Genomic DNA, 24988 nt, shown 5'->3' on the forward strand with positions numbered 1-24988 from the left:
AGAACACATTTTCGTTATGCCTTGATAAACTTTAATAAAGTAGTAATTCGGTCTGTCTATTAAAGCTTTCCCCAGCTGTTCTATGTTTTGATTTTGACTGGTCTCATATTTATTGTTCCTTCCAAAATCAAGCATATGCCTAATAAAAAAACGGCAGATATTGTAAATCAGGAACAAAAACAGAAGTTGCTGGAAAAGCTCTGCAGGCCTGGCAGCATCTGTGAAGAAAAAAATCAGAGTTAACGTTTCAGGTCTGGTGACCCTTCGTCAGACCAAAAATATACCTTGTTAACAAAACATAAGAATTAACAATCACTTAAGATAACTGGATGAAAAGCTGTCAATATTAACGAACATTTCAATACAAGTGTGAAGCACTTCCACTTTTGTTTTTATGCAGTTATATGCCAAGCAGAGGTTACTTGCATTCTGACAGCAACATGATTTCAAAGGAATAACAAGTCACTGAGAAGCCTTCTGTCCTTCACATTCTAAGGAGATTGTTATTGATTGATTGACGAGTCACTAAAACTTCAGGAGATTCATCACCTACTACTACAAGCTGCTTCTCATCTGAAAGCCTTGAGGGATTTTGTCTGAAGCTGATAGGGTTAAGGTTAGTCCAGTAATTTATGTAATTCTAAGATTTTCATTCTTATACCACGTCACCAAAGAAATATATTTTGAAATATTTTAGCATCACTTCCACCACTTACATTAAACTTAAGTCATAATGTAAAGTATTTATAGTGCATAAATATTTTAATTAGGGGCTCTTCAGCTTAAGTCATAAATGCTTTCATATGCTGAGAGACTTTATGGTGAGCATTTAGAACTCCATTGCACTATCATGAAGGAAGGAGTGATATCACCATTGCACATTTCAATTTTTATTCCTCAAACAACATCATTAAAAATAGCAATATGATCATTATCATTTTACTGCTTGTGGGAGATTGCTGTGCACAAATAGGCTGCCACATTTCCTCATTCCAACAGTGATTGTATATTGTAAGTATTTAATTGTCTGTTAACTCCTCTGAGATGAGTTAAAGCTTTGAAAGGACTGAGCATAAAGGACCAGAGAGTGCCAAAAAAGGCTGTCAACCACACGGTGAGGGACAATCTTGAGACAGGCAAACAGTAGCACCTGGAAGAGCAGCTAAGTGCAGCATTTCAAAAGAGCTTTGAGTAGCACCTAGAATAACTAACAAGTCAAAGATATGGAGCGCAGACATTTCGAAAGAATTGAAGAACACAGTCACATCTCAAGAAAGCTCTGAGGTAATTGAGAGTGGTGCAGACAGAGGTAGACCTGCAGAAACAACACAGAGCAAGTGGGAAGATAAATATATTGGATTTGTAAAAAAAACGGTGATATTGCAGAAAAAATGCTAAGTTGATGATTAAGTATTATTAAGGACCATGCAGAAAGTGTTGAAATTTAGAGAAACGTGTTTTCTCAAAAACCTGCAGTTGACTTATTTGAGACTACAGAAGGAAGGAACTGAGAAGTTAATGATTGCATTACTTATTTCAATGTTGAGTGGTAAAGCTGATTGGATTCTACGGATTAAGCTCCTGTAGTAAGCAACATTTAATTTCGTAATTAAGACAATAAAGATGGCAGAGCAGTTGTTGTATTGTGATTATTTAGAGGAGACTTTAAACTAAACAGTGGGTGTGAGAGTACAAGCTTGTGTCAATTTAACAATAGAAAAACAGGAAATGAAGGCCAGAGAATGGCAAGTAGAAACAGAGAAAATAAACCGAAGAGTACAGCAGTAAAGACCAGATGTCACAAAGGTAACAAAAAGACGAGCTAAAGACTCTGTGATAATGGGAACTGCAGATGCTGGAGAACCCAAGATAACAAAGTGTGAAGCTGGATGAACACAGCAGGCCAAGCAGCATCTCAGGAGCACAAATGCTGACGTTTTGGGCCGAGACTCTTCATCAGAGAGGGGGATGGGGAGAGGGTTCTGGAATAAATAGGGAAAGAGAGGGAGGTGGACCGAAGATGGAGAGAAAAGAAGATAGGTGGGGAGGAGAGTATAGGTGGGGAGGTAGGGAGGGGATAGGTCAGTCCAGGGAAGACGGACAGGTCAAGGAGGCGGGATGAGGTAGTAGGTAGGAAATGGAGGTGCGGCTTGAGGTGGGAGGAAGGGATGGGTGAGAGGAAGAACAGGTTAGGGAAGCAGAGACAGGCTGGGCTGGTTTTGGGATGCAGTGGGGGGAGGGGAGATTTTGAAGCTTGTGAAGTCCACATTGATACCATTGCGTTGCAGGGTTACCAAGCCAAATATGAGTTGCTGTTCCTGCAACCTTCGGGTGGCATTATTGTGGCACTGCAGGAGGCCCATGATGGACATGTCATCTGAGGAATGGGTGGAGGAGTTAAAATGGTTCGCAACTGGGAGGTTCAGTTGTTTATTGCAAACTGAGCGGAGGTGTTCTGCAAAGCGGTCCCCAAGCCTCCGCTTGGTTTCTCCAATGTAGAGGAAGCCACACCGCGTACAATGGATACAGTATACCACATTGGCAGATATGCAGGTGAACATCTGCTTAATATGGAAAGTCATCTTAGGACCTGGGATGGGGTTCGACGGGAATCTCTTCCTCCATTACATTGATGACTGTATCGGTGCCGCCTCTTGCTCCCAAGAGGAGCTCGAACAGTTCAACCACTTCACCAACACCTTCCACCCCAACCTCAAGTTCACCTGGGCCATCTCCAACACATCCTTCACCTTCCTGGACCTCTCAGTCTCCATCTCAGGTTAGCAGCTGGAAACTGATGTCCATTTCAAGCCCACTGACTCCCACAGTTACCTAGAATACACCTCCTCCCACCCACCCTCCTGCAAAAATTCCATCCATCCCCTATTCCCAATTCCTCCACCTCCGCTGCAACTGCTCCCAGGATGAGGCATTCCACTCCCGCACATCCCAAATGTCCACGTTCTTCAAGGACCGCAACTTTCCCCCCGCAGTGGTCGAGAATGCCCTTGGCTGCGTCTCCCACACTTCCCGCAACACATCCCTCACACCCTGCCCCCGCAACAACCGCCCCAAGAGGATCCCCTTCGTTCTCACATACCACCCCACCAACCTCTGGATACACAACGCATCATCCTCCGACACTTCCGCCATCTACTTTCCGACCTCACCACCCAGGCCATTTTTCCATCCCCACCCTTGTCTGCCTTCCAGAGAGGCCACTCTCTCCATGACCCTCTTATCTGCTCCACACTCCCCTCCAACCCCACCACACCCAGCACCGTCCCCTGCAACCGCAGGAAGTGCTACACCTGCCCCAACACCTCCTCCCTCACCCCCATCCCAGGCCCTAAGATGACTTTCCATATTAAGCAAATGTTCACCTGCACGTCTGCCAATGTGGTATACTGTATCCATTCCACCCAGTGTGGCTTCCTCTACATTGGGGAAACCAAGCGGAGGCTTGGGGACCGCTTTGCAGAACACCTCCGCTCAGTTTGCAATAAACAACTGAACCTCCCAGTTGCGAACCATTTTAACTCCTCCACCCATTCCTCAGATGAGATGTTCATCATGGGCCTCCTGCAGTGCCACAATGATGCCACCCGAAGGTTGCAGGAACAGCAACTCATATTCCGCTTGGGAACCCTGCAGCCCAATGGTATCAATGAGTACTTCACAAGCTTCAAAATCTCCCCTTCCCCCACTGCATCGCAAAACCAGCCCAGTTCTTCCCCTCCCCCCACTGCATCCCAAAACCAGCCCAGCCTGTCTCCGCTTCCCTAACCAGTGCTTCCTCTCACCCATCCCTTCCTTCCACCTCAAGCCGCACCTCCATTTCCTACCTACTACCTCATCCTGCCTCCTTGACCTGTCCGTCTTCCCTGGACTGACCTATCTCCTCCCCACCTCCCCACCTGTACTCTCCTCTCCACCTATCTTCTTTTCTCTCCATCTTCAGTCCCCCTCTCCCCCTCCCTATTTATTCCAGAACCCTCTCCCCATCCCCCTGTCTGATGAAGGGCCTCGGCCCGAAACGTCAGGTTTTGTGCTCCTGAGATGCTGCTTGGCCTGTTGTGTTCATCCAGCTTCACACTTTGTTATCTGAGCTAAAGTCTCTGATCTAAATGCACTCACCATTCATAACATAGTGAACAAATTGACCATGCATACTGAAGGAAACAAATATGATTTGATCACCATTACTTTAAAGCTTCTGCATGATAACAAGGCTTGGGTCCTGACGCCCACTGAGAGGTACCTCACATTCAAGAAGAATGTTAAACTAGGAGATTAATCAGTCAAGAAGCATTGGCAGATGATGTTCCTTTGGTGAAGTAGTATATCCTTACCTCTAAGCCAAAGGTTCTGGGTTCAAGTCCTACCTGCTCCAGGGGTGCAATAACATTCCTGAATAGTTTAATTAGAAAAATATAAAAAAAAACAGACATTCAAAAGGGTATATCAGTATACTTTGAAGAAGTACACTTCAACATAAAATGAAAAATAACAACCGAAACATCCTCCTAAAAGTGGAAGTACTTTTACCCTTGGTAATTTTTCCCTGATAGACTCTAATTCATAAATTACAAATATCCAGTCTGAATACCTGTTACAATTACTGCCCTTGTGTTAGCAAGCTGAGACACAGTGAAAATTACATAATTTATTTTCCAAACATACCTGCCCACAGATGAAGTCTGGATTTCCAGTACATTACAACAAGTCTTACAGAATTTAATATGTACGAAAAAATGATTTTCATCAAATATATGACAAGAGGGAGAATGCGAAAGATTGCTACAAATTGTTTGGATTAAAATGTAATTAGTTTTATGACAATTTGAAAATGCCTCCTGAAAAGACATTTGAATTTATTACTCTTCATGAATAAATCTTTAATGAATAGTCCACAGATGTACTGATAAACAAATATAAATAACAAGTTTGAAAATGTAAGTTGAAGAGGTTTTTGTAAGCTACAACAGAGTGATGTATCCTACCATTTGCAACCTGTTCCCACAAATTAAGGAAAAATCTTGTACCCTGCCTCTTGGTGAATTCCGTGGCAAAGTGCATTTTATCCTGACTCCATCACTTTCCTTCCTCAATGTATTCCTGGACAAGAAAGTCCTCAGATACTTCCACGCACCAAAGTCACAACTCCCCCTTCCCCACTGCTTCTTCCCAATCAGACATTAGATGAGTCCCAAATTTGTCCAAATGAACACCAGTGAAGATCAAACTCCATGTCACAATTATAGTTAGCTTGCCATCAGCTCCATACCTCTCTTTTGTCATTGCTTCAGTTTGAACGAGAATATTTTTAACATATCATCCTTCCAAAAGAGAGCTTAATTTTCAAACAGATACCATCTCTATCTGCTAAATCATTGTGCTCAAAGGGTATACATTCCCTTGAGGAACTAATAATTCCATTGGAAAGATGGTATAAAGAAGGTAAGCCAACTTAACAGTAACATAGTGCAGAGTCTTACTGAGGTCTCAGTGACATGGGGTATAATGAGATATGGTGGGACTTTTGGCAGATTTGGACAAGAATTCCATTGAATCCTACTTCAATGTCTGGAGCTGTTCATTGCATCTTTAATATTTTTGCTGAGTGCAAGACCTGTTTCTCACTAGGGAGTGATAATTTACCAAGTAAGGAGATTATACCTATTTATGTGCCTTAATGAGACCCAACTTGCCTAATTAATATTCAACTTTTTGTGTTACCAAACATGGCAAACAAGCTACACATTGAGTGTCGGGTACCTGGTGACAGCAGCTCTCCTTTGGTCCAAAGGACCCCATGGTGGACATTGGGCACAATAGCACAGTGGTTAGTACTGCTGCCTTACGACACCAGCGACCTGGGTATGATTCCACCCTCAGGCGACTGTCTCAGTGGAATTTGCACATTCTCCCCGTGTCTGTGTGAGTTTCCTCTGGGTGCTCCGGTTTCCTTCCACAGTCCAAAGGTGAGCAGGCTAGGTGAATTGGCCATGCTAAATTGCCTGTAGCGTTCAGGGATGTGCAGATTCGGTGGGTTGGGTGGGATATGATGAGGCTTGGCGTGGATTTGTTGCGCTGAAGAGCTGGTTTCCACACTGTAGGGATTCACATAAGAGCACATAATCAAAATAAAAAGAAGAATAAATTTGAGGATTGCAGTGTTTTTAAGTCGATGGATAGCCATTAAATTGCTGCAGAAAATAATCAAGGTCAATGGAATGTTGGACTTTGTATCAAAAGGGCTGGAGTATAAGGATGCAGAAGTTATGCTGTAGCTACACAAATCTTTGATTAGATCCCACTTGGAGTACATCGAGCAAATGTGGATACCACAACGTGAAATGATGGACTGTACTGACCTTGGAGTGAAACAATAGAGGTTTATAGGTGTACAGCTAGACTTAGGAGACAAAGCTAAGAGGAGAGATTATACAAATTAGGCCTGTTTCTCTAGAAATTAGAAGGTTAAGAGTGATCTGATCAAAGTCTTCAAGATATTAACAGGAAAAACACAGGGTAGATTAAGATAACATATTTCCACTGCTTGGAGATTCTTAAACTAGGGGGGGAATAGACAAAAATTTAGGGCCAGACCATTCCAGAGAGATGTTAAGAAGTGCTTTTACATATTAACGTAGTAGAAGTTTGGAACTCTCTTCTACAAACAGCAATTGATGGTAATCAGTTGTTAGTTTTAAAGCTGAAACAGACTTTTCTCTTGAAAAAAAAACAGGAAGTATTTTGGAAGCTGGAAATTAGAAAAAAACAGCAGAAATTGCTGGAAAATGTCAGCAGTCAGGCAGCATCTCTACTGCAAAATCAAAGTTAATGCTTCAGGTCCAGTGACCCTTCTTCAGAACTGAGTTCCAAAGTCAGATGAATTTTTGTAAAGGAAAGGGATTGAGGTATGGGCCTAAAGCAGGTACATGAAGTTCGGCCACGGATCAACCATGATCTCATTGGAGGGTGGAACAGGCTCAAGGGGCTGAATGGCCTACTCCTGCTCCTATGTTAAATCAGTTGAAAATAGAAATATGTGAGCAAATATTTTAAAAGGGAGAGACTAAAGAAAGTAAATGTGAATCTCTTTAAATTAGATATCTTTAGTATTTCTGGTTCCATACAAGAAGGCTCAAAGAGCATATAGAAATATTGGGGAACCATGAGACAAAAAGAGTGAGAAACATAAGTAAATAATATCTGCAATGCCAAGGTGCTGGGAAAATTAAAAGGAGGATTAGCTCCCAAATGTCTTAGACCTGAAGACCTATGCACTCCAGTTTTAAAAGAAAATTGAGTTTGAGGCCTGTTATTGGAAAAATGTTGGAGTCTGTTATAAAGGATGTAATAGCGGAGCATTAAGAAATGCATAACATGATCTAGTCAAGTTGACATGGCTTCATGAAGGGGAAATCATGTCTGAAAATTTACAATTCTTTCAGGAGATAACAAGCAGGATTGACAAAGGGGAAGTAGTGGATGGAATATATTTTGATTTTCAGGAGGTTATTGATAAGATGTCATACATTAGCCTACATAAATGTTAAAAGCCCATGGTATTGGAGGTAATATATTAGCATGGTTAGAGGATTTGGTAACTAAAAGACAAAAGAGAAGAAAGTTGGGATGAGGGGATTTTCAGGATGGCAATTTGTAACTAATTTTTTTGCTACAGGAATTAGTACTAGGCACAATCTTTTACAAAATAAATGACTTGGATGAAGAAAGTGAATGGACTCTAGCCACGTGACAAAAACAAGTGGGAAGGCAAGTGGTGAGGATGACATAAAGAGTCTGCAGCAGGACATAACGAGTGGGAAAAAAATTTGACAGATGAAACATAATGTGGGAAAATATGAGATTATGAACTTTGACATGAAGAATAAAAGGAGCTACATATAGTTTAAATGGAGAAAGAATGCAGAAAGGAATGAATCAAGGGACTTGGGAGTTCTGATCCATGAATCACAAAATGCCAGTATCCAAGTTCACCAAATAATAGAAAAGGCAATCTTTTACTTCGAAGGAAATGGAATATAAAATTAGGAAAACTTTGCTAAAACTGTACAAGGCATGAATCAGTCCATTGTTAGAATACTGTGAACAGTTTTGGGTCCCCTATCTAAAGAAAGATGTACTGGCATTGGAGCAGTCCTGGGAAGGTTCACTGTGCTGATATCATAAAACCATAAGGTATAGGAACAAAATTAGACCATCTAGCCAATTGAGTTTACTCCGCCATTCGATCATGGTTGATATGTTTCTCAACCCCATTCTCCTGCCTTCTCCCATGAACCCTCGAACACACTTCTCGTCAAGAACCTATCTATTCCTAGCTTAAAGGTGCTCAATGACTTGACTTCCACAACCCTCTAGAGCAATGAGTTCCACAGATTCACCACCGGCTGACTGATGTAATTCATCCACATCCAAATCCTAGAGGGTTGTCCTTTCACTCTGAGGCTATACCCCTGCATCCTAAACTCTCCCACTGGTAGAAACATCTTCTCCACATCCATTGGGTACAAACCCAAAGTCATCAACCTTTTTCCATATCTCAAGCCTTTCAGTCCTGGAATCATTCTTGTGAACCTCCTCTGGTCCCCCACAAAACTTGCACATCCTTCTTCCAATAAGAGGCGCAAAACTCCTCACAGTATTTCAAATGCAATCTGACGTGAGCATTGTACAGCCTCAGCAACGCATCCCTGTTCTTGTATTCTAGCCTTCTCGAAATGCATGCTAACAATAAATTTGCCCTCTTAACTGTCAATGGAACCTGCACGTTAACCTCCAGATAATCCTGAACTAAGACTCCCTAGTCTCTTTGTGCTTCAGACTTCTGAAACATTTCCCTATTTAGAAAATAATCTGTGCCTCTATTCTTCTTGATAAAGTGCATAACCTCACATTTTCCCCTACTGTGTTCCATTTACCATTTCTTTGCCCAGTCACCACTTCAACACTATATGTCACTACACTGTTGAGTCATCTGCAAACTTAGCAACAATGCCTTCAGTTCCTTCATCCAGTTCATGAACATATAATATAAATAGTTGTGCCAACATTGACCCCTCCAATCAATATTGGCTGAAAAAGAGCCCTTTGCCAGCCTTCTGCTAGTTAGCTGATTCTCTATCCATGCCAGTTCATAGCCCCAAATACCATGGGCTCATCTTATTTAGCAGCGTCCTGTGCAGCACCTGGTCGAAGGCCTTCTGGAAATCTAAATAGATCATATCTCCTATCTCTCCTTTGTCCATCATTCCCATCATCTACTCAAAGTATTCCAACAGATTTCACAGGCACAATATCTTCTTGATCAAGCTGCGCTGACTCAACACTATTTTACCACACACTTTCAAGTACTCTGCAATCTCATCCTTAATGATGGACACTAAAAACAAGGTTAGGCTAACTGGCCTATTGTTTCCTGTCTTCTGCCTCAGTCCCTTCTTAAACAAGAGTGTTACATTTGCACTTTCCAGTCTTGTGGGACACCCCACACCACGCCCCCCACCCCGCCCTGGCTTACTCCAGTGATTCCTGAAAGAGCACGACCAATACTTCTAAGAATGATTCAAAAGTCTGAAGCACAGAGAGACTTGGGAGCCTTAGATCAGGATTATCTTGAGGTTAACATACAGGTTTCATTGACAGTTAAGAAGGCAAATGTACTGTCATAACAAGGTGTAGAGCTGGATGAACACAGCAGGCCAAGCAGCATTAGAGGAGCAGGAAAGCTGACGTTTTGGGTCTGGACCCTTCTTCAGAAATGTACTATCAGCATACATTTCAAGAGGGCTGGAATACAAGAACAGGGATGTGTTGCTGAGGTGGTATAATGCTCTGGTCAGATTGTATTTGCAATATTGTGAGGAGCTTTGAAGAATGTTTGAGGACACCGGGACTGTACTCATTGGATTTTAGAAGGATGACGAGGGATCTAATTGAAACTTACCGAATAGTGAATGGCCTGGACAGAGTAGATCTTGGGAAGATGCTTCCATTGGTAGGAGAGACGAGAACCCAAGGGCACAGTCTCAGAGTAAAGGGAAGCCCTTTTAGAACGGAGATAAGGAGAAACTTTTTATCAGCCAGAGAGTGGTGAATCTATGGAATTCACTGTCACAAAAGGCTGTGGAGTCCAGATCATTCAGTACATTTAACACTGAGATGGATAGGTTCTTGATTATCAAGGGGATCAAGGGTTATGGGGAGAAAAGGGGAGAATGGGGTTGAAAGACTTATCAGCCATGATTGAATGGCAGAGAATAATTGATGGGCAGAATGGCCTAATTTCTCATGCAATGTCTTAGGGTCTTATGGTCTTATAATCTCCTCATATATCTCCATCACAACCCTGAGATTTAGTTTATCTCTGGAGGAACTATCTTATGAATAGGTGTTGAGTAGATTGGGCCTCTACCACTTGGAATATAGATGAATAAGGGGAAACATTATGAAACATACAAGATTCCTTAAGGACTTGCCAGGGTAGATTCAGAAAGGCTTTCTCTTTGACACAGAGTCTAGGGCCTAAAAATAACTTTAAAATAAAGGGTCTAACATAAAGACAAAGTTGTGGAGGAATGACTTTCCTTGGGGCATGATGAATCTGTGGAATTCTTTACCACAGAGAGCTGTTGAGGCTGAATTATTAAGTGTATTCAAGGCTGGGAGAGGCAGATTTATGAGGAATCGGCAAGAAAAGAGAGTTGAAGATTGTTAAATCAGCCATGATCTCATTGGATGATGGAGCAGACTTAATGGGCTGAATTGCCTACTTCTGCTTCTACATCTTATGGTCTTATGATAGGCCTGGTTTCTGAGGCAGTGGAAGCTTTGGTTTTCATCTTCCCAAGTTGCATGGATTTTCGAATACTCCATGGAATTAAAGACAGTAATCCAAACACATTCTTCAAGAAAGGAGGAAAAGAGTGAGCAAGGAACGATGATAACAAAGTGTGGGGCTGGATGAACACAGCAGGCCAAGCAGCATCTCAGGAGCACAAAAGCTGACATTTCGGGCCTAGATCCTTCATCAGAAAAGGGGGATGGGGAGAGGATTCTGAAATAAATAGGGAGGGGGGGAGGCAGATCGAAGATGGAGAGAGGAGAAGATAGGTGGAGAGGAGAGTATGGGTGGGGAGGTAGGGAGGGAATAGGTCAGTCCAGGGAGAACGGACAGGTCAAGGGGGTGGGATGATGTTAGTAGGTAGGAAATAGAGGTGCGGCTTGAGGTGGGAGGAGGGGATAGGTGAGAGGAAGAACAGGTTAGGCAGGTGGGGATGAGCTGGGCTGGTTTTGGGATGCAGTGGGGGGAGGGGAGGTTTTGAAGCTGGTGAAATCCACATTGATACCATTGGGCTGCAGATTTCCCAAGCGGAATATGAGTTGCTGTTCCTGCAACCTATGGAGACATCATTATGGCATTGCAGGAGGCCCAGGATGGACGTGTCGTCTAAAGAATGGGAAGGGGTGTTGAAATGGTTTGCAAGTGGGAGGTGCAGTTGTTTCCTGCGAACTGAGCGGAGGTGTTCTGCAAAGCGATCCCCAAGCCTCCGCTTGGTTTCCTCAATGTAGAGAAAGCCACACCGTGTACAGCAGATGCAGTATACCACATTGGGGTTGTGCAGGTGAACATCTGCTTGACATGGAAGGTCATCTTGGGGCCTGGGATGGGGGTGAGGGAGGAGGTGTGGGGGCAAGTGTAGCACTTCCTGCGGTTGTAGGGGAAAGTGCTGGATGTGGTGGGATTGGAGGGGAGTGTGGAGTGGACAAGGAAGTCACGGAGAGAGTGGTCTCTCCGAAAGGCAGGCAAGGGTGGGGATGGGAAAATAACTTTAGTGGTGGGGTTGGATTGTAGATGGTGGAAGTGTCGGAGGATGATGTGTTGTATCCGGAGGTTGGCGGAGTGGCATGTGAGAACGAGTGGGATTCTCTTTTGGCGGCTATTGCAAGGGTGGGGTGTGAGGGATGAGTTGCAGCAAATGCGGGAGACACGGTCAAGGGCATTCTCGACTACTGCGGGGGGCGGATTTTGTGGTCCTTGAAGAACTTGGGCATCTGGGATGTGCGGGAGTGGAATGCCTCATCCTGGGAGCAGGTGTGGTGGAGGTGGAAGAATTGGGGGCAGGCGATGGAATTTTTGCAGGAGGGTGGGTGGGAGGATGTGTATTCTAGGTAGCTGTGGGAGTCAGTGGGCTTGAAATGGACATCAGTTTCTAGCTGGTTACCTGAGATGGAGACTGAGAGGTCCAGGAAGGTGAGGGATGTGTTGGACATGGTCCAGGTGAACTTGAGGTTGGGGTGGAAGGTGTTGGCGAAGTGGATGAACTGTTCGAGCTCCTCTTGGGACCATGAGGTGGCGCCGATACAGTCATCAATGTAACGGAGGAAGAGCTGGGGTTATGGGCCAGTGTAGATGCGAAAGAGGGACTGTTCCACGTAACCTACAAAGAGGCAGGCTTAGCTTAGGCCCATGCGGGTTCCCATGGCCACCCCCTTAGTCTGTAGGAAGTGGGAGGAATGAAAAAAGAAGTTGTTGAGGGTGAGGATGAGTTCAGCTCGGCGGATGAGGCTGTCGGTGGAGGAGGATTGGTCGGGCCTGCAGGTCAGGAAGAAGCGGAGGGCCTTGATACCATCTGCATGAGGAATACAGGTGTATAGGGACTGGATGTCCATGGTGAAAATGAAGTGTTAGGGGCCAGGGAATTGGAAGTCCTGGAGGAGGTGGAGGGCGTGGGTGGTGTCACGGATGTAGGTAGGGAGTTCCTGGGCCAAAGGGGAGAAAATGGAGTCCAGATAGGTGGAGATGAGTTCGGTGGGGCAGGAACAGGCTGAGACAATGGGTCGACCAGGGCAGGCAGGTTTGTGGATTTTGGGAAGGAGATAGAAACAGGCCGTGCGGGGTTGGGGAACAATGAGGTTGGAGGCTGTGGGTGGAAGGTCCCCTGAGGTGATGAGGTCCTGGATGGTGTTGGAGATGATGGTTTGGTGCTTGCGGGTGGGGTCACGATCAAGGGGCAGTAGGAGGAGGTGTCAGAGTGTTGGCATTTGGCCTCGGCGATGTAGAGGGCAGTGTGCCATACTACCATTGCACCTCCCTTGTCTGCAGGTTTGATGGTGAGGTTGGGGTTGGAGCGGAGGGAGTGGAGGGCTGCCCGTTCTGCGGGGGAGAGTTTGGAGTGGGTGAGAGGGGCGGAGAGGTTGAGGTGGTTAATGTCTCGGCAGCAGTTGGAGATGAAGAGGTCAAGGGAGGGTAGGAGGCCTGGGGGTGGTGTCCTGAGGGCTTGTGTTGGAGGCGGGTGAAGGGGCTGGTGGAGGGAGGGTTGGGCTCCCGGTTAAAGAAGTAAGCGTGGAGGCGAAGGCGGTGGAAAAACTGCTCGATGTCCAAACGTGACTGGTATTCATTGATGTGGGGGTGGAGGGGGACAAAGGTGAGCCCCGTGCTTAGGACTGACCGTTCATCCTCAGTCAGTGGGAGGTCTGGGGGGATGGTGAAGATTCGGCAGGGCTCAGTGTGGCTGTCTTCTCTGGGGTTGTCGGCTGTGGAGGTTGTGGGCGGAGCAATGTGGTCGTTGGCTGTGGGCGGGGTTCCGCCGGCGTCAGCTGTGGGTGGGGTTCTGTCGGCTGTGGGCGGAGCGGAGTGGGCAGAGCCTAGTCCCAGTCCACAAGTTAAGGAATCTGCAGGCAAAGAGGATACGGTTTACCTCACCAAAAATGATCTTATGGATACTGGAAAATCTCCTGTGTCCAACCCCTGTGCCCTGAGGGTGCAGCAGAAAACTGACCTTTCTCCTGCTACCCTTGTTTGTCTTTTGAGATGGAGTGGCATGAATGTATTCCGAGACATATTAAACATGAAACAGGCTGCATTTTGTGATAACAAGGTGTAGATCTGGACGAACACTGTCAGCCAAGCAGCATCAGAGGAGCAGAAAAGCTGACATTTCGGACCTAGGCCCTAGGCCCAAAATGTCAGCTTTCCTGCTCCTCTGATGCTGCTTGGCCTGCTGTGTTTATCCAGCTGTAAACCTGATTATCTCAAATTCTCCAGCATCTGCAGTTCCTACTATCTCTGAGACTTCATTTTGTTTTTGATTGGAGGAATGTAGTGGTCAGAGGCAAGATGAGAAAGAGCCTAAATTGTACTCTTTAAAATTATATTTTCTTGCTTAAATTTTCCTAAAAATGAGCACTTTACTCGACTGCCAGTCGGGGTGTAACATGATGCCAATTAACCACAAATGCTGACCAGTAATAACCAGGGACAAGAGATTACAGAACCATTTTAAAATGACAAACTGCTTGCATTGTATGAATATTGCAGCCCACCAACACAAAGGAACAGTAGGCAAGACACTCATCCCAGCCAGTTTTGAACAAAGAATTCCATCAAAATCCAGTATGGTTTGACCGACTGCAAATTACTCCAATTTTTCTACTGTTTCTGACAAGGACATGAGTGGTCCTCCACAGAATTATTAGTCACTGAGCCATTCTTGCGCTAATGCATTTATGTGATTTATCTAGTTAATGTCTTGTCAATGGTAATCCCAATGGATATGGTGGTGGGAGATTCAGTGATAGTAATGTTGTTGAATGTCAAGCGGAATTGGTTGGATACTGTCTTATTAGAGTTAAGCATTGTCTGGAACTTATATAGCACGAATGCTGATCCAGTACTTCAGCTGGGGAAACAATGGAATAGTAGAAATGTCACTGAGCTAATTCTTTACAGGACCATGCTAATGGTCTGGGAACATCAACTATTACAGCTGGAAGGAAATCTGTTGCCTTTACCCAATTTAGCCTACATGTGAATCATTCACAGTGATGTGGTTGACTCTAAAATGGCCTAGCAAGTGATTCAGAATAAAGGAGAATCAATGATGAGCAGAAAATACTAAAGCCTAATATCGGAAGAACTGCAATTAATTTGTGCACTGCATGCTTTCGCAAGCAACAATGTTATAATGACCAAATAAATGGCTGAGAAATTGAATAATGGACTGATTTTCTTTTCCTGACTTGACCATGGTCCTACTATACAATACTTAATATTTTGCATCATTTTTGCTGAATTTTGTACTCCTCAATCCTAAAACTGAGTAGAATGCATCTGTGGCTTTAAGAAATTAATTGTGACATTAATTGCTTTAGCAAAGGGTATATTCAATAAATATCTGGAATTAACAATCTAATGATGACCATGAATCCATTGCCGATTGTCGGAAAAATCCATCTGGTTCACTAAATGTCCTTTAGAACATAGAACATTACAGCACAGTACAGGCCTTTCGGCCCTCGATGTTGTGCTGACCTGTCATACCGATCTGAAGCCCATCTAACCTACACTATTCCATGTACATCCATATGCTCATCCAATGACGACTTAAATGTACCAAAAGTTGGCGAATCTACAACCGTTGCAGGCAAAGCGTTCCATTCCCTTACCACTGTCTGAGTAAAGAAACTACCTCTGACATCTGTCTGATATCTTTCGCCCCTCAATTTAAAGCTATGCCCCCTTGTGCTCGCCGTCACCATCCTAGGAAAAAGGCTCTCCCTATCCACCCTATCTAACCCTCTGATTATTTTATATGTTTCAATTAAGTACCTCACAACCTTCTTGTCTCTAATGAAAACAGCCTCAAGTCTGTCAGCCTTTCCTCATAAGACCTTCCCTCCATACCAGGCAACATCCTAGTAAATCTCCTCTGCACCCTTTCCAAAGCTTCCACATCCTTCTTATAATGTGGTGACCAGAACTGTACGCAATACTCCAAGTGCGGCCGCACCAGAGTTTTGTACAGCTGCAGCATAAACTCTTGGTTCCAGAACTCGATCCCTCTATTAATAAAAGCTAAAACACTGTATGCCTTCTTAACAGCCCTGTCAGCCTGGGTGGCAACTTTCAATGATCTGTGTAGGGAAGGAAACTGCCATCCTTACCTGGTCTGGCCTACATGTGACTCCAGCCCCACAGCAATGTGGTTGACTCTTAGCTGCCCTCTGGGCAATAAATGATGCCGAGCCAGTGGTGCCCTCATCCAGTGAATGAATAAAGAAAAAAAAATTCTGTACTTGCACAGGGCTGTGGAAGCAAAAAAAAGCAAATCGCTAATTCAAGGCTGGATAAGAATTGATAAGGATTCAATTGTACCATATAAGTTTTGCTTTAATTCTTGTGTACAAATAGAAGCAAACATGGACCTGAAAACATATTTTAGGTGCCGGAAAAAAAATAAGTCAATATATTTTGCTCATGAGTTACACTTTTGTACATCACATCACTCATAAGTTACTAGATTTTCCTCACACAGTGAATAAAGTGGAAACAAAAAGGTGCGTACTTGGCCATTTGTTTATATTTATCATTCACAAGATGAAGAATTGCTGGCAACATTCTGTGTTTATTCCCAACTGCCATTGAAAAGATATCGATAAGCCACCTTCTTGAATCCTGTTTTCCATGTGATGAAGTTATTTCAACTGTGTTCTTAGTTATGGTGTTCCAGGATTTTCACCTGAAAATAATGAGAGCATGGTGTCGATAAATTTCTAAGTCAGCATGGTATAGAATGTGGATGCCAACCTGGAAAAGGGGATGTACTTTTGCACGAACTTACCTTCTTCTTGTAAGTAGTTCATGCCAAGGGTTTGGAACAACATCTTGTGGTTGGTGCTCACTGTAGCCATGAAGGACCAGTGGTGGATGGAGAGAATATCAATATGGCAGATGAAGTTTCAATCAAGTTGACTGTTTTGTCCTGTTGGCATCGAATTTACGTTCATGTTGTGGTGGAAAATGAATACTTTCACGTTGTCCATGTGACTTATATCAGAACAATGATCTCAAGGAGGTTTTATATGTTGAAATAGAGTAATAAACTATTCGAGGAGACTGATGGAATCTTTGAAGGGTATTAGCATTGCAAGTGAAATGAGCTCATATAATTTCACACGTGTATTCAGTACTCATAGGACAAAAAACTATTTGAAAATGCAGCACCCATGTGAAAGTCTAAAAGATGCCTTACACTCGGGTAGAATAGAGAATGGAAAGCAATACTGACACAGTAGAATAATTCTTTTGACTTTTCGATGCATATCATTTAACTAGGAAGACACAATATTAATACTTGCAAGAATCAGAGTTAAAAGATTTTGACCTTTCCAGATTTAATAGGTTGTCTCTGAGATTGCTGTCCATTAATTATGATATGTGACTGTGGTATTCCCTTTGCATCTTTGTGCAAATGGCTTTACGAGCACAGTGAAATTGGAATTATATATTAGGTGACAGCCCAATTGTGCTATCCCTTCCCAACTTAGTGAAACAAGTTAAGAGAGAAATATTACTGAACTGCAATATCCCAGATCCAATTAGGGAAAGCAAAACTGTCACTAACTCCCCCACACTAAACACAGGGAATAAGATTGGACCTTTAACAAAATCTTGCTTGAAAACCCAATATCGCAAATCTACCTTGCATTATGCTGATCCTACTACAATTGATCTCTTCGACTTTGTGCTTTTCAGACAGAAAAAAAGCTGACATCATAATATCTCATGCCAAGCGAGAAGCTGATGACAAGAAAAATTTAGACAAGCTGAATTTAAAGATTTTTAAGATCCAGCTAAAACATCATAAATCAAATTGCCAAACTGGCCAAAGCTTGATGTCAAACTCTTCAAGGAGACAAACTGTTGCTTTAGACTTTCTACACAATTTAACACTAATCTGCAATTTAATCTTCCTTTCTCATATTACATAGTGAATGAAGAGAAACAGCACCATGATCTGATCTTCAAGACTTTGGCAGATGTCCTGATATACAGAAAGCATCAACGTAGGTTTAATGTGAATGATGAAAACATCTCACATTTCCACAAACGGAAACAGCTCACACATGCAAGTTTGCAAGCAGCCTCATAGTCAAAATCTTTACTTCAAACTGATAAAAAAAATTGCTAAACGCAAGCAGTAGTGCGTTATAAGAGGAATGTAGAATGCAAAAGCTATTGATTTTCAATAAAATCAGAAATTTCTGAAAAAGCTCAGCAAGTGTGACAGCATCTGTGGAGAAAAAGCAGAGTTAACTTTTGGGTCCAGTGACCATTCTTCAGAACTGATCTGTAATATCCAGCTGAGAAGCATGTGCTTTTACAATGTGTTGAAGTTGAATTTGGTCCATCCCCTAAAACCTTTGAACCTATCCTCACAGCTGATGGAAATTAACTAATGACCGATAAAGACATCTGCATTGGGAAGGCTACATAAGCACTTCGTCAAACTTCTCAAAAGAGGCTTTTATATTTCACTAGATTCTTTCCATCAAGTTTGGAAGTTAGCTGAAAAGGAAAGCCCTGCTCTTTTATTCTTTCAACTGAAGAGATTTTGAAGGCAATCAAAATTAACAAAACGAAACAATGCCCACAGACCAAACAGCATTCTGCATTCATATACAGCCAATATTTGATTGTGTAACAGTACAGAGATTATTAGGAACACATGAATAGGAGTAGACCATCCAGTCCATTGAGCCTGCTTCACTATTAATAAGATCATGGTTGATCCAAGCCTAACTCCACCTGCCTGCCTTAGGCCATATCCCTTGCTTAAGAAAAAATTGTCTATCTCAGATTTAAATTTAAGAATGGAATTAACATTGAATACCATGTGAAGAAGAGTTCCAAACCTCCACTATCCCTTGCATGTAGAGTTGTGAGAGCATGGAATGCGTTGCCAGCAGCAGTTGTGGAAGCAAGGTCATTGGGGTCATTTAAGAGACTGCTGGACATGCATATGGTCACAGAAATTTGAGGGTGCATCCATGAGGATCAATGGTCGGCACAACATTGTGGGCTGAAGGGCCTGTTCTGTGCTGTACTGTTCTATGTTCTATGTTCTATGTTCTAAGTGCTTTTTAACATCTCTCCTGAATGGCCAGGCCCTATTTCTTAGATTACACCTCTGGTTCTAGAATTTTCAACCTATGGTTTATCTTTAACTCACCTGTCTTTCCCTGTTCATATCCTGAAAACCTTGATTAGTCCAGGTATTAAGGTTCTAATTCGGTGTTGAACTCCCTCTAGGGTCAAAACATCCTTCTTTCGGTGTGGTACCCAGATTTTCTCACAGTACTCTAAGTGGTGCCTAACTAGAGTTTTGTCTAACTGCAGCATAAGTCAGCATCGTTCGACTCCAGCCATTTAGACGAGATGTCCAGCCTTCCATTACCTTCTTGACTATTTTCTGTACCGATTTGCAGCATTTTAAATGGTTATATACCTGAAACTCCAAAAATCATTGGACATTCACTGTATCTAACTTTGCATTTGACTAAAAATACTCTGATCTATCCTTTTACAGTTCAAAATGGATAACCTCACATTTGCTTATATTAAAACCCATCTGCCATAACTTTGCCCATTCACTTAATCTATTTTTGTATCCTTTTGTAATTTTATGATGTTGTCCACGTGTCTACAATACTGCCCAATATTGTGTTGTCAGCAAATTTGGATATTTGACTTATGCCACTATCCAAGTTGCTAATGAACATTGTCAATATGGTCGAGTGGCAGGAAACAATCTCCTATCCATGTCAGTAATTTACCCTCAAATTAATGGACTTCCATGATCAGTTACCCAATTCTCAATTGTAGATTCCAACAATTCCCCCATCACAGATGTCAGGTTAATAAAATTAATGTTACCTTTAATATTGTCTTGCACAGCATTATAGTTCAAAAGAACATCATGGATGTCAACAGAGTCAGCATTTGGAATCATAAAAGAACCAAAAGTATATGCACAAGCTGTCAGGGAAAATGTTTTGACTCATTCACAGGAAAGATCCTTACAATTATGTATGAGGCAGCCTCTTACAACCTAACTTTTGAGTTAACTATAATAGAACAGCAAGATAACCACAAGAAATGCAAGACAGCAACATCAGTATTTATGTACTGTTGTTCATAGATCAAATAAGCTATTCCTGTGTGAGTTGACCTGGTCAATGGCATTTCTTTTCCAAGTAAAGATATCTGAAGTAGTATGTCAAAATCACCAGTAACATACCCACAAGTGTCTTGAGGTTCTATTCAAGGAAGATACTTAATCTCTCCATTCTGCGTACTTTCAAAAAAGTTACAAATGGTTAACAAAGTGCAGCCTTTCCAGTTCTATTTTGATGAAACTCTGTACCCCTCTCCTTACTTTTCCCCTCACCTCCGATGATTAGCATTGCCCTTAAAATGCAAGCTATTAAACAGCAAAATATGGGTAATTTACTGGTTAACAGATGAAAAAAAATACTGAGGGTGATATGTTGATGGAAAAAAATTGTTCAGTTGTTTGAAAAATAACTTCTGAACATAAAAAGAAGGAATTAACAAGCTTCCGCACACAGATGGCTATGTCCAAGCTATCAACAATGAAGGTCATCAGACAATGGCAAACAAATTCTTAAGTTCAACTAAAATCTTTGGTCCTCAAATTAATGCCTCTAAAACCAAGGTTATATTTCATTTAGCACAGTCACAGCATGAAGCTCAAGACATAACTTTGGTACAAGTCTTAAAGTTGGAAAGAATCTTTCCTGAATCTCATGAAACCTGTAAGCATATGTTTGGTGACTTCCTTAAGTGTTGCAATAAAGAAAAGAATGAAAAGTTCGGGAGCCACAAATCATCTTTGCTTTATGCCACTGGTTATCACAAAGGCATTAAATTTTTCACCACAGGAAGAAACATATCTAATCGTGCAGCAATGCAGGATCTTGACAAACTTGCTTGAGCATCCTAGCAAGGAGAACAAATGCCAAAGATCTTTGCGTTCTAGGGGTTCTGTTTAGAAGCAATGTGGAATCTGAAGACTGAAGTCAAACTCTGCTGGCATTGTCCTTACCGCTCGGCTATATAGTGCAGAATCCAATGTCGGCTAGAGGTGCCATTTCAACCCTGTGGAATGCATCCACCAAAGTCACCTTCGTTTCACACTGACAGTTTCATGACAGGGCAAAAAGAATTAAATAAAACGATTCTCCATCATTGTGGACTCAACTACAGAGAGACAATCATCCTGAAATTTCATCTTTAGAAGCCATGGTCGCTCAGTGGCTAACACTGCTACCTCACAGTACCAGGGACCTGGTTTCGATTCCAGCCTTGGGTGGCTGTCTGTGTGGAGATTACATCTTCTTCCTGGGTCTGCATGGGTTTCCTCTGAGTGTTCCACTTTCCTCCCACAATCCAAAGATGTGGAGGACAGGTGGATTGGCCATGTTAAATTGCACTGTGGCATTCATGGATGTGCAGACAAGAGGGTTAGGGAAGGAGACTGGTCTGGGTGAGATGCTGTTCTAAGGGGTGGTGCAGAATCAATGGGCCAAATAGCCTCCTTCTGCACTGCATGGATTCTCTGATTCCATCAAGCTTGCTCCCCTGTTCAATTATAGTTGATATGTTCCTCAACCTCATTCTCTTATTTTCTCCCCACAACCCTTGATCCCCTTATAATCGAGAACCTATTTCTCTCTGTCTTAAATAAACTCAACTGTCTCCACAAACCTCTAAGGCAGTGAATTCCATAAATTTCTATGGTCTCACTGAAGAAATTCCTCCTAATCTCAATTCCAAAGCGTTGTCCCTTCACTCCAAAGCAACTCTCTCCTACTAGTGGAAACATCCATTCTCTCCAGGTCTCTCAGTATTTCGTACATTTCAATTGGATACAACCCCTCCCTCCCACCATCCTTCTAAATTCCATCAAGTACAAGCCCAGAGTCCTCATGCGTTCTTCAACTGACGAACCCTTCACCCTCTTGGAGTTAAGGTGGCTCAGTGGTTAGTACTGCTGTCTTATAGCTCAGAAACTTGGGTTCGATTCCACCCTTGGTCAATTGTCTGTGTGGAGTTTGCATATTCTTCTCTTGTCAATAGACAATAGACAATAGGTGTAGGAGTAGGCTATTCGGCCCTTCGAGACAGCACAACCATTCATTATGATCATGGCTGATCATCCACAATCAGTATCCTGTTCCTGCCTTATCCCCATAACCCTTGATTCCACTATCTTTAAGAGCACTATCCATCTCTTTCTTGAAAGTATCCAGAGACTTGGCCTCCACTGCCTTCTGGGGCAGAGCATTTCATATATCCACCACTGTCTGGGTGAAGACGTTTCTCCTCAACTCTGTTCTAAATGGCCTACCTCTTATTTTTAAACTGTGCCCTCTGGTTCTGGACTCTCCATCAGCGGAAACATGCTTCCTGCTTCCAGAGTGTCCAATCCTTTAATTATCTTATATGTCTCAATCAGATCCCCTCTCATCCTTCTAAACTCAAGCGTGTACAAGCCCAGTCGCTCCAATCTTTCAACATATGATAGTCCCACCATTCTGGGAATTGACCTCGTGAACTACGATGCACTCCCTCAATAGCCAGAATATCCTTCCTCAAATTTGGAGACCAAAACTGCACACAATACTCCAGGTGTGGTCTCACCAGGGCCCTGTGCAGCTGCAGAAGGAACTCTTTGCTCTTATATTCAATTCCTCTTGTTATGAAGGCCAGCATGCCATTAGCTTTCTTCACTGCCTGCTGTACCTGCATGCTTGCTTTCATTGACTGATATATAAGAACACCCAGATCTCATTGTGCTTCCCCTTTACCTAACTTGACTCCATTTAGATAGTAAACTCCCTTCCTGTTTTTGTGACCAAAGTGGATAACAACACATTTATCCACATTAAACTGCATTTGCCATTCATCTGTTAACTCACCTAGCCTGTCCAAGTCACCCTGTATTCTCATAACATCTTCCTCACATTTCACCCTGCCACCCAGCTTTGTGTCATCAGCAAATTTGCTAATATTACTTTTAATGCCTTCATCTATATCATGAATGTATATTGTAAATAGCTGCGGTCCCAGCACCGAACCTTGTGGAACCCCACTGGTCACCGCCTGCCATTCCGAAAGGGGCCCGTTTATTACTACTGTTTGCTTCCTGCCAGCCAGCCAATTTTCAGTTCAAGCCAGTATTTTTCCCCCAATACCATGTGCCCTAATTTTGCTCACTAATCTCCTATGTGGGATTTTATCAAAGGCTTTCTGAAAGTCCAGGTAAACTATATCCACTGGCTCTCCCTTGTCCATCTTCATAGTTACATCCTCAAAAAATTCCAGAAGATCGCCATCCTCCAATCCGCAGGAACTGATCCTGAATCTATAGGACATTGGAAAATAATTACCAATGCGTCCACGATTTCTAGAGCCACCTCCTTAAGTACCCTGGGATGCAGACTATCAGGTCCTGGGGATTTCTCAGCCTTCAGACCTAACAGTCTACCCAACACCATTTCCGGCCTAATATAAATACCCTTCAGTTCATCCATTACCCTAGGTCCTTCAGCCACTATTACATCTGGGAGATTGCTTGTGTCTTCCCTCGTGAAGACAGTTCCAAAGTACCTATTCTACTCTGTCATTTCCTTGTTCCCCATAATAAATTCACCAGTTTCTGTCTTCGAGGGCCCAATTTTAGTCTTAACCATTTTTTTTTTCTTTTCACATACCTAAAAAAGCGTTTACTATCCTCCTTTATATTTTTGGCCAGTTTTCCTTCGTACCTGATTTTTTCTCCACATATTGCCTTTTTAGTTATCTTCTATTGCTCTTCAAAAGTTTCCCAGTCCTCCGGCTTCCCGCTCATCTTTGCTATGTTATACTTCTTTTTTATCTTTATACAGTCCTTAACTTCCCTCGTCAGCCACGGCCGCCCCTCCTCCCCTTAGGATCTTTCTTCCTCTTTGGAATGAACTGATTCTGCACCTTCTGCTTAGCTTTCTCCGAGTCTCCTGGTTTCCTCCCACAGCCCAAAGATGTGCAGGTTAGGTGTTTTGAGACTGAGGTTGGTATCAAGGAGCCACAGAAAAATTGCAGTCAATGTGACTCAGGTGAGTCATTTCTTGTAAAGGAAGACGTTTGTCATTGGAGGTCATCTCTGCTTGAGGGCATTCCTGCAGGAATTTCTCAGGGCAGTGTCCTGAGCATAATCATTTGCAGCTGCTTCAATGACATTGCCTTCTTCATGATCTCAGAAATGGGGATGTCTGCTACTGATTGATTAATGGTCAACACCATTTGCGGCTCCTCAGATACTGAAGCAGTCCATGCCTAAGTGGAACAAGACATGGACAATATCAAGGTTTGGCTGACAACAGGCAAGTGACAGCTCTGCCTCATCTGTACAAGGCATTGGCCATCTCCTATAAAAGAGAATCTTTTCATCACCCCTTGACAGTCATTGATATCATCTTCACTGAAACAATGACTATCAACATCCTTGGGGTTATCATACAAACTGAACTGGAAATATAAATACTTGGCTACAACATCGAATCAGAGTCCAACAATGAATGAGTCCTACAACGAGTAACCTGCCTCTTTCCCCAAAGCCTGTTCAACATCTGAGGCACAAGTCAAGAACGTGATGGAATGCTTCCCACCAGCCTGGATGCGATCATCCAGGGCAAAGCAGACTGCTTGATTGACACCACATTCACAAATATTTATTTCCTCCAGCACTGACATTCATTAGTATTGGTGTGTTCCATCTAAAGATGAGCTGTAGCAACTCACTAAGTCTCTTTTGACAACACCTTCCAAATCCACAACCATCACTATCTAGAAACACAAGGGCAGCAGATACATGGGAACATTACCTGCGAGTTCCCTTCCAACACACTCACCATCCTAGCAAAGAAATACACTGCCATTCCTTCATTCTCACAAGGTCAAATGTCCTGAAACTCCCTCCCGAACAGCACTGTAGGTCTATCTAAAGGAAATGAACTATGGATGTTCAAGAAGGCAGATCACCATCACTTTAAGGGGAGCAAAATGTGGACAATAAATGCTCACCCAATCAGCAGTGCCCACTTCTGATGA

General features: G+C 42.9%; 1 protein-coding gene across 1 annotated transcript in view; it reads left to right on the plus strand.

The window, feature by feature from the left end:
- The first annotated feature begins 594 nt into the window (after nucleotides 1–594).
- The window catches only part of ctnna2 (catenin (cadherin-associated protein), alpha 2), a 1331223-nt gene continuing 1306829 nt past the window's right edge, over nucleotides 595–24988 (plus strand). The window contains exon 1 of the mRNA XM_059650313.1: nucleotides 595–616. The gene's annotated coding sequence lies outside the window, so the exon portion shown is untranslated. The remainder of the gene's footprint in view (nucleotides 617–24988) is intronic.

The sequence above is a fragment of the Stegostoma tigrinum genome, chromosome 1 (genome assembly GCF_030684315.1).
Source record: "Stegostoma tigrinum isolate sSteTig4 chromosome 1, sSteTig4.hap1, whole genome shotgun sequence".
Classification (NCBI taxonomy): Eukaryota; Metazoa; Chordata; class Chondrichthyes; order Orectolobiformes; family Stegostomatidae; genus Stegostoma; species Stegostoma tigrinum.